The following is a 13,485-nucleotide window of genomic DNA, read 5'->3' as shown; positions in this document are numbered from 1 at the left end:
TCATTCAGGGCAGGTGAAACACCTGCATTTTGGAGCTGCCTTACTCAACAAAGTTAAAAAGAGATCATGTTTGTATGGAGCTTTATTAACACAATGATTACATTTTTTTACATTGTTTGCAAACTGATATGCGACACATTAATGCCAAAATAGCATGCAAAACAGACAAGGACAACAACAAATATATATATATATATAAAATATACAGTGCCTTCGGAAAGTATTCAGACACCTTTACTTTTTTTTGTTACGTTAGACTTATTCTAAAATGGATTAAATAAAAACAAATCCTCAGAAATCTACACTCAATACCCCATAATGACAAAGCGAAAACAGGATTTTAGATTTTTTTGCAAATGTATTAAAAATAAATTTAAAACAAATACTTAAGTATTCAGACCCTTTTTTATGAGACTCAAAATTGAGCTCCGGTGCATCCTGTTTCCATTGATCTTCCTTGAAGTTTCTACAACTTCATTGGAGTCCACCTGTGGTAAATWMAATTGAATGGACATGATTTGGAAAGACACACTGTAACGATAGTCTATTTCGTCCTCCTCATCGGACGAGGAGAGGCGAGAAGGATCGGAGGACCAATTTTTGCAGAGTGGTAAGTTTCCATGATATTTAATAGACACGAAAACAATACACGATACAAAACAACAAACGAACATACCGTAACAGTCCTGTGTGGCGAAACACTGACACAGGAAAAAACACCCACAAACCAAACGTGAAACCCCAGCTGCCTAAGTATGATTCTCAATCAGGGACAACGATTGACAGCTGCCTCTGATTGAGAATCATACCAGGCCGAACACAAAATACCAACATAGAAAACACACATAGACAACCCACCCCAACTCACGCCCTGACCATACTAAATAAATACAAAACAAGGGAAAATAARGTCAGGAACGTGACACACACACCTGTCTATATATGGTCCCACAGTTAACAGTGTATGTCTGAGCAAAAACCAGGCCATGAAGTCGAGGTAATTGTCCGTAGAGATCCGAGACAGGATTTTGTCGAGGCACAGATCTGGGGAAGGGTACCAAAACACTTCTGCAGCATTGAAGCTCCCCAAGAGCACAGTGGCCTCCATCATTCTTAAATAGAATACATTTACAATCACCAAGATTCTTCCTAGAGCTGGCTGCCCGGTCAAACTGAGCAATCGGGGGAGAAGAACCTTGGTCAGGGAGGTCACCAAGAACCCGATGGTCACTCTGAAAGAGCTCCAGAGTTCCTCTGTGGAGATGGGAGAAACTTCCAGAAGGACAACCATCTCTGCAGCACTCCACCAATCAGGCCTTTATGGTAGAGTGGCCAGATAGAAGCCACTCCTCAGTGAAAGGCACATGACAGCCCGCTTGGAGTTTGTCAAAAGGCACCTAAAGACTCTGACCATGAGAAACAAGATTCTCTGGTCTGGTGAAACTAAGATTGAACTCTTGGCCTGAATGCCAAGCGTCACATCTGGAGGAAACCTGGCACCATCCTTACGGTGAAGCATGGTGGTGACAGCATCATGTTTTGGTGGTGTTTTTCAGCGGCAGGGACTGGGAGACTAGTCACGATCGAGGCAGAGATGAATGGAGCAAAGTACAGAGAGATCCTTGATGACAACCTGCTCCAGAGCACTCAGGACCTCAGCCTAGGGCGAGGGTTCACCTTTCAACAAGACAACAACCCTAAGCACACAGCCGAGACAACGCAGGAGTGGCTTCAGGACAAGTCTCTGAATGTCCTTGAGTGGCCCAGCCAGAGCCCGGACTTGAACCCGATCGAACATCTCTGGAGAGTCCTGAAAATAGCTGTGCAGCGACGCTCCCCATCCAACCTGACAGCGCTTGAGAGGTACTGCAGAGAAGAATGGGAGAAACTCCCCAAATACAGGTGTGCCAGGCTTGTAGAGTCATACCCAAGAAGACTCGAGGCTGCAATTGCTGCTCTGCCCCACCTGCCCTGAATGACGGGTCACCACTGTGCCAATTGACTATAGAAACGTATATAGTGTTTTAGTTTACAAATTACCACACACACACACAGACAACTTTTATTTTATTTGTATCTTTTTACAGTGCGTAATCTCTCAATCTAAATATTTTATCTTTCTCTCTTTCCCTCCCACCTTCCCTCCCAGAGATGGGTGGTCCTAACCAGCTGAATGTGTCCATGGGGCTCCAGGCCCTACAGCAGTCTCTCCAGCCCCTGGCGGAATGCTACCCATCCATGGGTCAACCTTCAGTCAGCCACGCCCTCACCATACTGCGTCGCTCCATCACAGGTCAGTCAGTCTCAGCACCCTAGAATCCATCTCCTGGACATTTTTACCTCAATATCATGGGTTGTGTAAGGTCACACTGTAGCAAAACATTTGCAACAGAAAAAGGAAACCTATGTTGTTATTGTATATAGCTACAGTTAGTAAAGGTACAATTAGTATTCCCATTTCACTCAGTTTCAAAATGTTTACTTGTCACGTTCCTGACCTATTTCTGTTAGTTTGTTGTATGTGTTAGTTGGTCAGGACGTGAGTTTGGGTGGGCATTCTATGTTGTCTGTTTCTATGTTGGTTTAAGGGTTGCCTGGTATGGCTCTCAATTAGAGGCAGGTGTTTGGCGTTCCTCTAATTGAGAGTCATATTTAGGTAGGTTGTTTCACAGTGTTCGTTGTGGGTGGTTGTCTCCTGTGTCTGTATGTATGTTCGTGCCACACGGGACTGTAGCGTTTGTTTGTAGTCGTGTACCTGTTCGTGCGTTCTTCACGTTATATGTAAGTTCGTGTCCAGGTCTGTCTTCATCGTTTTGTAAAATTATCAAGTGTTCTTCGTGTGTTTAGTTTCGTCTTGTTAATAAATCATTATGGCATCATACCTCGCTGCACATTGGTATTCAGATCCCTCTCTCCTCTCCTCGTCCGAGGAGGAGGAATTAGAGTATCGTTACATTACTGCCTACTACGACACTGGTGAGGACTATGAGATTGCAATCTCAAGAGGTTGCTGTTGAGTTTGAATTGCAGAGATGTGCATAATATCATTCAGCTTTCAACACCCGTGAGAGAGATCATTTTAGAAGTCAAAAGTTTGATCTCTGAACATCTGCACAACACAAACAGTATAACACAGAGGCAAGTGCACTTTCTGCAAACGCAGAATCACTTTTACTCTCTCTTTTTCCTCCCGAACACTCTCACACATCTAGCTACGTTCAGTGTGACAACGTAGGTGTGACCTAGATTGTACAGAATCACACTTCCTCTTATCATGATGGTGAAACCGTATTGGCCAACCTCTCTCTGCACTGGAGGAAGATAACTCTGAGAGAGCTTGAAGAGAAGGGTCAAACCCAAGCACTTTACCAGACAGCAGCAGTGTTCTAGTCAAACGTTAGTGTGATTTGAATGCAACTAGAGGGAATCGAGTTCATTTCCTGCTCTGTAGCTGCTGTTTGTCTTGTGTACGAGTAGGCATTGCTAACGTTGACGGAATTGATAGATTGATTGATAGAAGGTTGATGGAACGTTGCTGGTGGAGCGAGGAACATTGATGGGGTTGCTGTGGTATATGGTAGTTTGGGGCTAGGTGCACTTGTGATATTTAGTCTCAAATAGAGATGGAGAGCGAAGAAGAACCCCAAGTTAAAGAGAAGGAGCACTCCAAAACCCCAGGTGAGTAACAACAAGAGGAAACAGAAGATTGTTATCATTTGGGACAGTTTCCAGTGCTCAGATTAAGCCTACTCCTGGACTAAAGCATGCTCAATGGAGAATAGTCTCCATCTGGGTCTGGGAAACCATCCATTTAGGTAGAAAAGGAGGTGAGAAAAGGTTTCAGGGAAGCTGTGTGTATGTGTGTGTGCTTTTGGTTATACTGTCCTTGTGGGGACCAGAAGTTCTCACAAGGATACTTCGAACAAGTTTCGCCGGTCCTCACAAGGAAAAAGGCTATTTTAGGCTTAGGGGTTAGGTTTAGGGTTAGAAGTTAGAGATAGGGGGTTAGGGTTAGGTTAGGGGTTAGGGAAAATAGGATTTTGAATGGGAATCAATTGTTTGGTCCCCACAAGGATAATAAAACAAACGTGTGTGTGTGTGTGTGTGAGCGTGCGTGTGTGGTTGCATGCTACATCCTCCCAGTCAGTGCAGGATCAGTGAACCTCCTGAACTCATCCTCCATTTTGCATATTGGTGTGTGCCATTCGTGATTTTTTTTTTTTTTAATTAAGCTCTTGAAACCATCAAATCAGGGACATCAGTCCTCATGATGTAGGAGAAAATGGTTGGAAGGAAAACAAATACTATTTGAACCCACTCTCGAGCTCCCTCTAGAACTCTGACATGCGCAGTAGGCTATAGGGCCCTGCTTTCTGTTAGACTAAGGGCTTGATTCAATCCATATCACAAAGTACAGCACTATAGCTCGCTTAACATTTGAAGTTAATTTCTGATTGAGCTGACATATGCAGCGTTTACTGTGAATGCAGTCACCGTGGAAACGCAGGAACATTGCTTTTAAAATGTAATTTGCGCTATAGAGCTGAACTTCGGCAGAGCTTGGTTGTGTACAGTTCTACTATCTCGTTCCTGTCTTCGACTGCCATATGAACAGAACTCTGCTAAGGTGAAAAACAAGGACTTTGTGTCTTCTGAGCAAAACATGACACACATCACAAGCAGGATGTGGTTGACCTAAATGGAGACAGAGAGCGAAAGAGAGGGAGGAGAGATGTATATTTTTTTCATCTGTTAACACTGGGAGTAGAGTATTTTTGCATATTAACTGCCCTTAAAGTGAAACACAGTCAGCTTCAACTGTAACAGATTCCTATAGGTTTTTAGCCTCATATGCAGTCTCAGCACATGATGCTAGCCCACAAAAGTATGTTGAGAGAGACTACAGCATTAGGTTGTAGTTCACTCAGGGTTAATGTACCATCATTCTGTTTTGGGTGTCATCAACCTGTATTTTCCCCAGCCTAGTCATGTACTGTAAATGCAAAGCCTGGTTAAACCAGACTGAATGCTGCTCTCAGTACTGAGCACAGCATTCAGTCTGGCCTAACCAGGCTAGGAAATGAATAGAACCCCTTTGTTGGAGTTGCATTTCTCTTTTTCTCAGTTTAGTTGCAGTCCTTCCCATATTAGATGTTATATAAAAAGTAAATATGCTTATCTGTCATTCACACAAAGGTTTTTACAACCATTCTGAGCCATCTCAGCAGTACTCAGTGTGTTTTAATGGGTGACCAACAGTGATATATGTTTTTCACCAGAGGCTGGCGAATTGAAAGACAACAGTGTTACAACAAATGCCTTATACACAAACATACAATCACACATCTGAGGCCTCAACCACCACCACCACCACCACCACCAGCAGCAGCCTTCAAATCCACAAACGTCTTTATTTCCTCGCACATTGTTTTACGACTGGGTGTTGGCTGTTGGTTTACCCCTTTATTTGTTATTCTAAAAATAGAAGATATTTTGTATGTTTTTCTTTTTTTACAGATCACTTTTTGGGAGCTGCAAAAAGCAATTTCAACTTGTATGTTTTGTGTGTAATATTTATTTTATGAAAAAGAAAGAGTGATCATTTGGCCTCTCTTGCTCACATGTTTGTCATCCATCTTTTACCCCAGATGTGAAGGTCCCCAACAAATCAAAGACGAAGCGCTACAGCGAGATCTTCCGGGACTTCGATAATTTTGAACTCTCTTTGGTCAACTCGTAAGTCTGACTTTTAGATTCACTCATCATGTACATGTATTACCATTGTCGCCCTCCACATTATAATCAGTCCATCATTCAGAACACCTTGACATGTTTTACATTTGAGTTATTTAGCAGACTCTCTCATGCAGAGTGACTTACAGTTAGTCTCACCTAGCTACTTAAAGATTAATGCACTATCACAGTCATAGTAAGTAAAACCTTTCCTCAATTCAGCAATTATCAGCCAAGTCAGTGCTAGTAAGAAAAGACAAGTGTGACTGTTAGTGCAAGAAAAGTGCATATTCTTTATTTGTTGGGGGTGGGTTGTCTGCTACTAGTTGCCAGAGAGGAAGTGTACACCTACGTGAGATTGTAAACCGAGTATATTGTTCCGCTTATAACTGTGTACATGCGGTACCAGTCAAAAGTTTGGACCCACCTACTCATTCAAGTTTTTATTTTATTTTTTATTTTTACTATTTTCTAATTTGTAGAATAATAGTGAAGACATCAAAACTATGAAATAACACATGGAATGATGTAGTAACCAAAAAGTGTTAAACAAATCAAAATATATTTTAGATTTTAGATTCTTCAAAATAGCCACCCTTTGCCTTGAAGACAGCTTTGCACACTCTTGTTAAAAGTTAATTTGTGGAATTTCTTTCCTTAATGCGTTTGAGCCAGTTGTGAATCAGTTGTGTTGTGACAAGGTAGGGGTGGTATACAGAAGATAGCCCTATTTGGTAAAATACCAAGTCCATATTATGGCAAGAACAGCTCAAATAAGCAAAGAGAAATGACAGTCCATCATTACTTTAAGACATGAAGGTCAGTCAATGCGGAACATTTTAAGAACATTGAATGTTTCTTCAAGTGCAGTCGCAAAAACCATCAAGCGCTATGATGAAACTGGCTCTCATGAGGACCGGCACAGGAAAGGAAGACCCAGAGTTACCTCTGCTGCAGAGGATAAGTTCATTAGAGTTAACAGCCTCAGAAATTGCATCCCATATAAATGCTTCACAGAGATCAAGTAACAGACACATCTCAACATCAACTATTCAGAGGAGACTGAGTGAATCAGGCCATCATGGTCGAATTTCTGTGAAAGAAACCACGACTAAAGGACACCAATAAGAAGAAGAGACTTGCTTGGGCCAAGAAACACGAACAATGGACATTAGACCGGTGGAAAACTGTCCTTTGGTCTGATGAGTCCAGATTTGAGAGTTTTGGTTCCAAAAGCCGTGTCTTTTTGAGACAGAGTAGGTGAACAGATGATCTCCGCAAGTGTGGTTCCCACCATGAAGCATGGAGGTGTGGGGGTTCTTTGCTCGTGACACTGTCAGTGATTTATTTAGAATTCAAGGCACACTTAACCAGCATGGCTACCACAGCATTCTGCAGTGATACACCATCCCATCTGGTTTGTGCGTAGTGGGACTATCATTTGTTTTTCAACAAGACAATGACCCAACACACATCCAGGCTGTGTAAGGTCTATTTGACCAAGAAGGAGAGTGATGGAGTGCTGCATCAGATGACCTGGCCTCCACAATCACCCGACCTCAACCCAATTGAGATGGTTTGGGATGAGTTGGACCGCGGAGGGAAGGAAAAGCAGCCAACAAGTGCTCAGCATATGTGGAAACTCCTTCAAGACTGTTGGAAAAGCATTCCAGGTGAAGCTGGTTGAGAGAATGACAAGAGTGTGCAAAGCTGTCATCAAAGGGTGGCTACTTTGGACAATATCAAATATAAAATATATTTTGATTTGTTCAAATCCAATCAAATCAAATTTATTTATATAGCCCTTCTTACATCAGCTGATATCTAAAAGTACTGTACAGAAACCCAGCCTAAAACCCCAAACAGCAAGCAATGCAGGTGTAGAAGCACGGTGGCTAGGAAAAACTCCCTAGAAAGGCCAAAACCTAGGAAGAAACCTAAAGAGGAAACAGGCTATGAGGGGTGGCCAGTCCTCTTCTGGCTGTGCCAGGTGGAGATTATAACAGAACATGGCCAAGATGTTCAAATGTTCATAAATGACCAGCAKGGTCAAATAATAATAATCACAGTAGTTGTCGAGGGTGCAACAGGTCAGCACCTCAGAAGTAAATGTCAGTTGGCTTTTCATAGCCAATCATTGAGAGTATCTCTACCGCTCCTGCTGTCTCTAGAGAGTTGAAAACAGCAGGTCTGGGACAGGTAGCACGTCCGGTGAACAGGTCAGGGTTACATAGAGAGAAAGAAAGAAAGAATTAGAGAGAGCATACTTACATTCACACAGGACACCGGATAAGACAGGAGAAAGACTTACTTACGTTACTTCATAGTTTTGATGTCTTCACTATTATTCTACAATGTAGAAAATAGTAACAATAAATAAAAACCCTAGCATTTGGCAATGCACCAGATGCAGGATCTGAAAGTAATACCTGTCTGTAATAAAGCCATTTTGTGGGGAAAAACGAATTCTGATTGGCTGGGCCTGGCTCCCCAGTGGTCAGGCCTAGCTCCCAAGTGGGTGGGCCTATGCCCTCCCAGGCCCACTCATGGCTGCACCCCTGCCCAGTCATGTGAAATCCATAGATTATGGCCTAATGAATTTACTTCAATTGACTGAGTTCCTTATATGAACTGCAACTCAGTAAAATCGTTGAAATTGTGGCATGTTGCATTTATATTTTTGTTAAGTATAGTATGAATTTGCACATAAATAATGAGTGAAGCATCTAGGCCTTATGAAGTGTTTACGAAGGCTTCATAAGGCCATTATAACATGTATCGGCCCTCTGATCCATCAGCACTGTAGAGGAGATGTTTCCAGACCCTGACTCCCAGTCGATTGCTGAGACCGTCTCTACGGAAACCACAGACAACACTGAGCTGGATCATGTGACGGTAGGGGAGCAGTACTATCAGTCAATCAAGCAACTAATCAAAATTATTTTGGAAAGCCATTTTTACACCCGCAGTTGTCACAAAGTGCTTTACAGATACCCAGCCTAAAAACGAACAATCAATCAATCTCTCTGTCAATCAATCACATTTTTTTCTAGCCTAGTGCTCCATTGTGTTGATACTTTTGGTACCGTTTGTACTARCCAACAGGGGAATCATTTGAACTTAGGTTCTGCTCATATTCTACTGATATGAAGTACAGTGTGTATCGTCTTGTCTCCAAATCCATTTCTCTGTGTAATGGTCTGTATTCTGCCCTGCAGTGTGAGGATGTCTACCCCCCAGATGGCGATGACAAAGATGGAGGTCTATCAGGTATGTTTGTAATGAAATCAAATTAATTTATAAAGCCTTTTTTTTACATCAGCAGATGTCACTAAGTGCTTATACAGAACGTGGTGTGTTGTATGCATGTGTTTTTCAACAACAACAAAAAATAAAATAAAATCAGTTGGATTTGACTGACTCGAATTGACCCCAACCCTGGTGTGAGTAACGGATGTGGTTTGAGTAACCTTGCCAGAGACATGAAAACTTGCATTAGCTCCCACAGCTAAAACTTATTTGGGCTATGGCTCAGTTGGCTAAGAGTAGGGCTGGCCGATAAATCAATATCAGTATTTATCGATGTAATTACTTCCCTCAATAACRATAGAAAAACATTTAGGCAATGTTTATTTCAAACAGACCCTTACTTACCACTTTTTTGCAGGTATCCCCATTTTATACATATCAGTGGGTAACTGCCAAATTCGGGGGGGTTGGGGTGTGTTGTTAAACCATGGGGGCAGTTTGAATTTCAAATTAGGGATGTGTTAAACAATGGAAGTGTTAATGAATTGACCTGCAAATAATCAGAGAACCATTCACACAGACCCGATGCCTGTATTTTGGTTACAGGGTCTGTGAAAATGCAGGAATCATGACTAGGTCTTTAGGTGGCTTTTATTTTTCCATGGTTTTCTACCATGGATATACCATGGTATATCTGCTTTTCAGATATACAAAAAAGCTGGTATAAAAATGCAGGCATGGTAAATTAGTGGGGTTTTGGTCTTTATGTGAAAGGGATGCAAGAGTCCAAGCCATTCTCTTCTGGAAACACTGCCCGGTGACTGACACTAATAGACAGCCAATCCAGGTGAGATGTGATGAGTGGTGTGGGCGGGACTAGTGGKGTAACAGCCAGTCACGGTGGTTAATCTCCACCTATTCAACCTCTCTTGTTGAGGTGTAATTAGCCGGTGGCGCTAATTGCCTCTGTGTTAACGAGATTAGGAGAAGACTGGAGAGGGTGGGGGGAGAGAGAGGATTAGAGCTGCGGACAGATGCTCTCTAAGTTTACCCCTATCCATCAAACGGGAGAGAGAGGGAGGGAGGAAGAGGGTAAGGAAGGGATGAGAGAGAAGGAGATAGAGGGAGTGAGGGGAAAAAGGGAGGGATAGGGGAGGTAGAGAGGGATGGGGAAAAGAGAGGGGGAGAGATCCCTTATGGAAAAACTACATTAATTTCACGTGATCTTATGTGAAGTTAATATGATAACATGTTAAAGAAACATGTGACAACATGTAACTACACGTCAAAACATTTAAGCACAAGTGAGAACGTGATCTCGTGGAATAAATGTGACAACATGGGGATGCAAAATTTCAACATGTGATACCATGAAAATACACGTGACAACATTTTTAAGTTTTTCACGTGAAAGTGCACGTTTGATTTTCACTCATGTGAAACTGCAAATTCCACACGTGAGGTGAGAACATGTTTCCTTCCTCATGAAAAGGTGGTGAACACGTGTGTTGACAACTGACCTCGTATGTGTCTTTTTTGTTTTCACACGTGAAAATTTCAGCTCAACATGTGAAAACAGTTAAAGGGAAGTAATGAAATGGTTTAGGGGTTTTAAGTTAACTGATACGCTGATCAGCTAAAATAGTAATCAGTCTTTGACACAGACATGGTGGCGTAGCAGGAAGATTGGAATGCTGTGAACCAAGAGGTTGTGAGTTCAATCCCCATGTGAGGACATGTTGAATAATTATTACTGTATAAATAAACATACACAATGAAATCATGTATGTCAAAGTGTGTAAGTTGAAAACACTGCAGCTATTTGGTGATGTTCCCGGCGACATCCTATCAATTAATTTTTGTCTGCAGGGCATCATGTGAAAATGTTAATCCACATGTGAAAGGTTATGTGATCATGTGAAATATCATCACATGTGAAGTGTTCCAAAGCCAMATGGTTTTACATGTGACATTTCACATGTGAAATGTAATTTTACATGTGCAAACATCATGTGATTTTCCACATGTTAAATCATGTGGTTTTTCCGTAAAGGGATGGGAGGGGAAAGAGAGAAACAGACAGAAGGGAAGAGTGAGCACAGTGAGGGTTGAAAAGAGCATTGTTCAGCCTGAGAGACCAAAAAAACTACAAAGGAGACAGAAAGGAAGACTAGTGAGATAATGGGGAAATAGGGATGAGAGGGGGACATGTTAGACCAGGGTTGTGTTCAGTAGGACACAACGTAGCAAAACATTTTGCAATGGAAACTGAAAAACAGTTTTTTTTTATTCACAACGCTTTGAAACTTTTTCCCTCTTCTGAACACAGCCCACTTGTTTCTCCAGGAACTGTGTATGTATGTAGGGATGTCCTTTGACCCCATTAAACCCCAATTCCATGGGCACAGACATACGTCGCCCAATGGAGATTAAGGATTACAGGACCACGTAGAGCAGTGTTTAAATAAGACTAGAATGGAAACATCCTGGAGCCGTGCCTAGTCACTGTGCTGCACGACACAGAAGGCCTCACGTCACCTACTCCAGTGTACCAGACAGGCACCTCTTCTTGGTGTAGGGTGAAGTTGCCCCTAGATGCTGATCTTTTTTTATTTTTTGTGAGATTTTATTTGATCTTTTATAAACAATACAAAATATACACATACAAATTACAACCTCATACAAACACCAACTACATCACACCTACCCAGACCCACTAGCACACACCCCAATCTCCAGCGCCCGCATCACTTTCCGCCACATGGCCTGAAACGTCATCATTTTGTAGCCCACACACTTTCGATATTTTAATAATAAATCATTTTTCCATTGTGTTAATGATGGCGGATTGATTTCCAAGTTTTAGTAAAGTCTTTTTTCAAGATGAGTGATGAAAAGAGAATCGTCCAATCCATCGGGTATCTCACGACACCCCCATATGGCATGTCTTGAAAGAATGCAGACTAACAGATTAAAAGGAAGTTTAATATGGTCGAATATCAGAAAATGGTATATAACATAAACATACTGTTGACCTGTAGGCTATGGTGTAATGGGATGTTTTGCCTTGTATGGTAGGTTTTGTGGGTTTTGACTCTCTTATGTAGGTGTCTTATATGTCACAACAGGTTTAAATATATGTGTCATGACAGTGTTATGACCATATTATGACAGGTTATGTCAGCTGTTTCGACATATTATGACATGGTTATGACCGTGTCATAACCTGTTATGACGCTGGTTGTCAAGTAAAGTGTTACCGTAATTTCGTTAGTTATCCTCCAACTTTCCATCTTGTGCCAACATCAGTTCTTTTTAAGTCTTGGTTCCAATAGTTTATAGTTTTTTCTAAGAGATTGTCAGCTGGGTATGCTCTCAACAAGGTTTTGTAAACTCCGCAAAAAAAGAAACGTCCCTTTTTCAGTACCCTGTCTTTCAAAGATAATTCTAAAAATTCAAATAACTTCACAGATCTTCATTGTAAAGGGTTTAAACATGTTTCCCATGCTTTTTCAATGAACCATGAACAATTAATGAACATGCACCTGTTGAACGGTCGTTAAGACACTAACAGCTTACAGACGGTAGGCAATTAAGGTCACAGTTATGAAAACTTTGGACACTAAAGAGGCCTTTCTACTGACTCTGAAAAACACCAAAAGAAAGATGCCCAGGTCCCTGCTCAACTGTGTGAACATGCCTTAGGCATGCTGCAAGGAGGCATGAGGACTGCAGGTGTTGCCAGGGCAATAAATTGCGATGTCCACACTGTGAGACGCCTAAGACAGCGCTACAGGGAGACAGGACGGACAGCTGATCGTCCTCGCAGTGGCAGACCACGTGTAACAACACCTGCACAGGATCGGTACATCCGAACATCACACCTGCGGGACAGGTACAGGATGGCAACAACAACTGCCCGAGTTACACCAGGAACGCACAATCCCTCCATCAGTGCTCAGACTGTCCGCAATAGGCTGAGAAAGGCTGGACTGAGGGCTTGTAGGCCTGTTGTAAAGTGCTCTTCACTGACGAGTCGCGGTTTTGTCTCACCAGGGGTGATGGTCGGATTCGCGTTTATCGTCGATGGAATGAGCATTACACCAAGGCCTGTACTCTGGAGCGGGATCGATTTGGAGGTGGAGGGTCCGTCATGGTCTGAAGCGGTGTGTCACAGCATCATTGGACTGAGATTGCTGTCATTGCAGGCAATCTCAACGCTATGCGTTACAGGGAAGACACCCTCCTCCCTCATGTGGTACTGCAGGCTCATCCTGACATGACCCTCCAACATGACAATGCCACCAGCCATACTGCTCGTTCTGTGTGTGATTTCCTGCAAGACAGGAATGTCAGTGTTCTGCCATGGCCAGCGAAGATCCAGGATCTCAATCCCATTGAGCACATCTGGGACCTGTTGGTGCCTTGGTGGAAGAGTGGGGTAACATCTCACAGCAAGAACTGCCAAATCTGGTGCAGTCCATGAGGAGGAGATGCACTGCC

At 42.4% G+C, this 13,485-nt stretch overlaps 1 pseudogene; it reads left to right on the top strand.

The window, feature by feature from the left end:
- The first annotated feature begins 3,318 nt into the window (after positions 1 to 3,318).
- The window catches only part of LOC111980826 (GEM-interacting protein-like), a 39,086-nt pseudogene continuing 28,919 nt past the window's right edge, over positions 3,319 to 13,485 (top strand).

This window comes from Salvelinus sp. IW2-2015, linkage group LG20 (assembly GCF_002910315.2).
Source record: "Salvelinus sp. IW2-2015 linkage group LG20, ASM291031v2, whole genome shotgun sequence".
Classification (NCBI taxonomy): Eukaryota; Metazoa; Chordata; class Actinopteri; order Salmoniformes; family Salmonidae; genus Salvelinus; species Salvelinus sp. IW2-2015.
The sequence above is the reverse complement of the archived record's forward strand: the minus strand, read 5'-3'. Positions and strand labels throughout refer to the sequence as shown.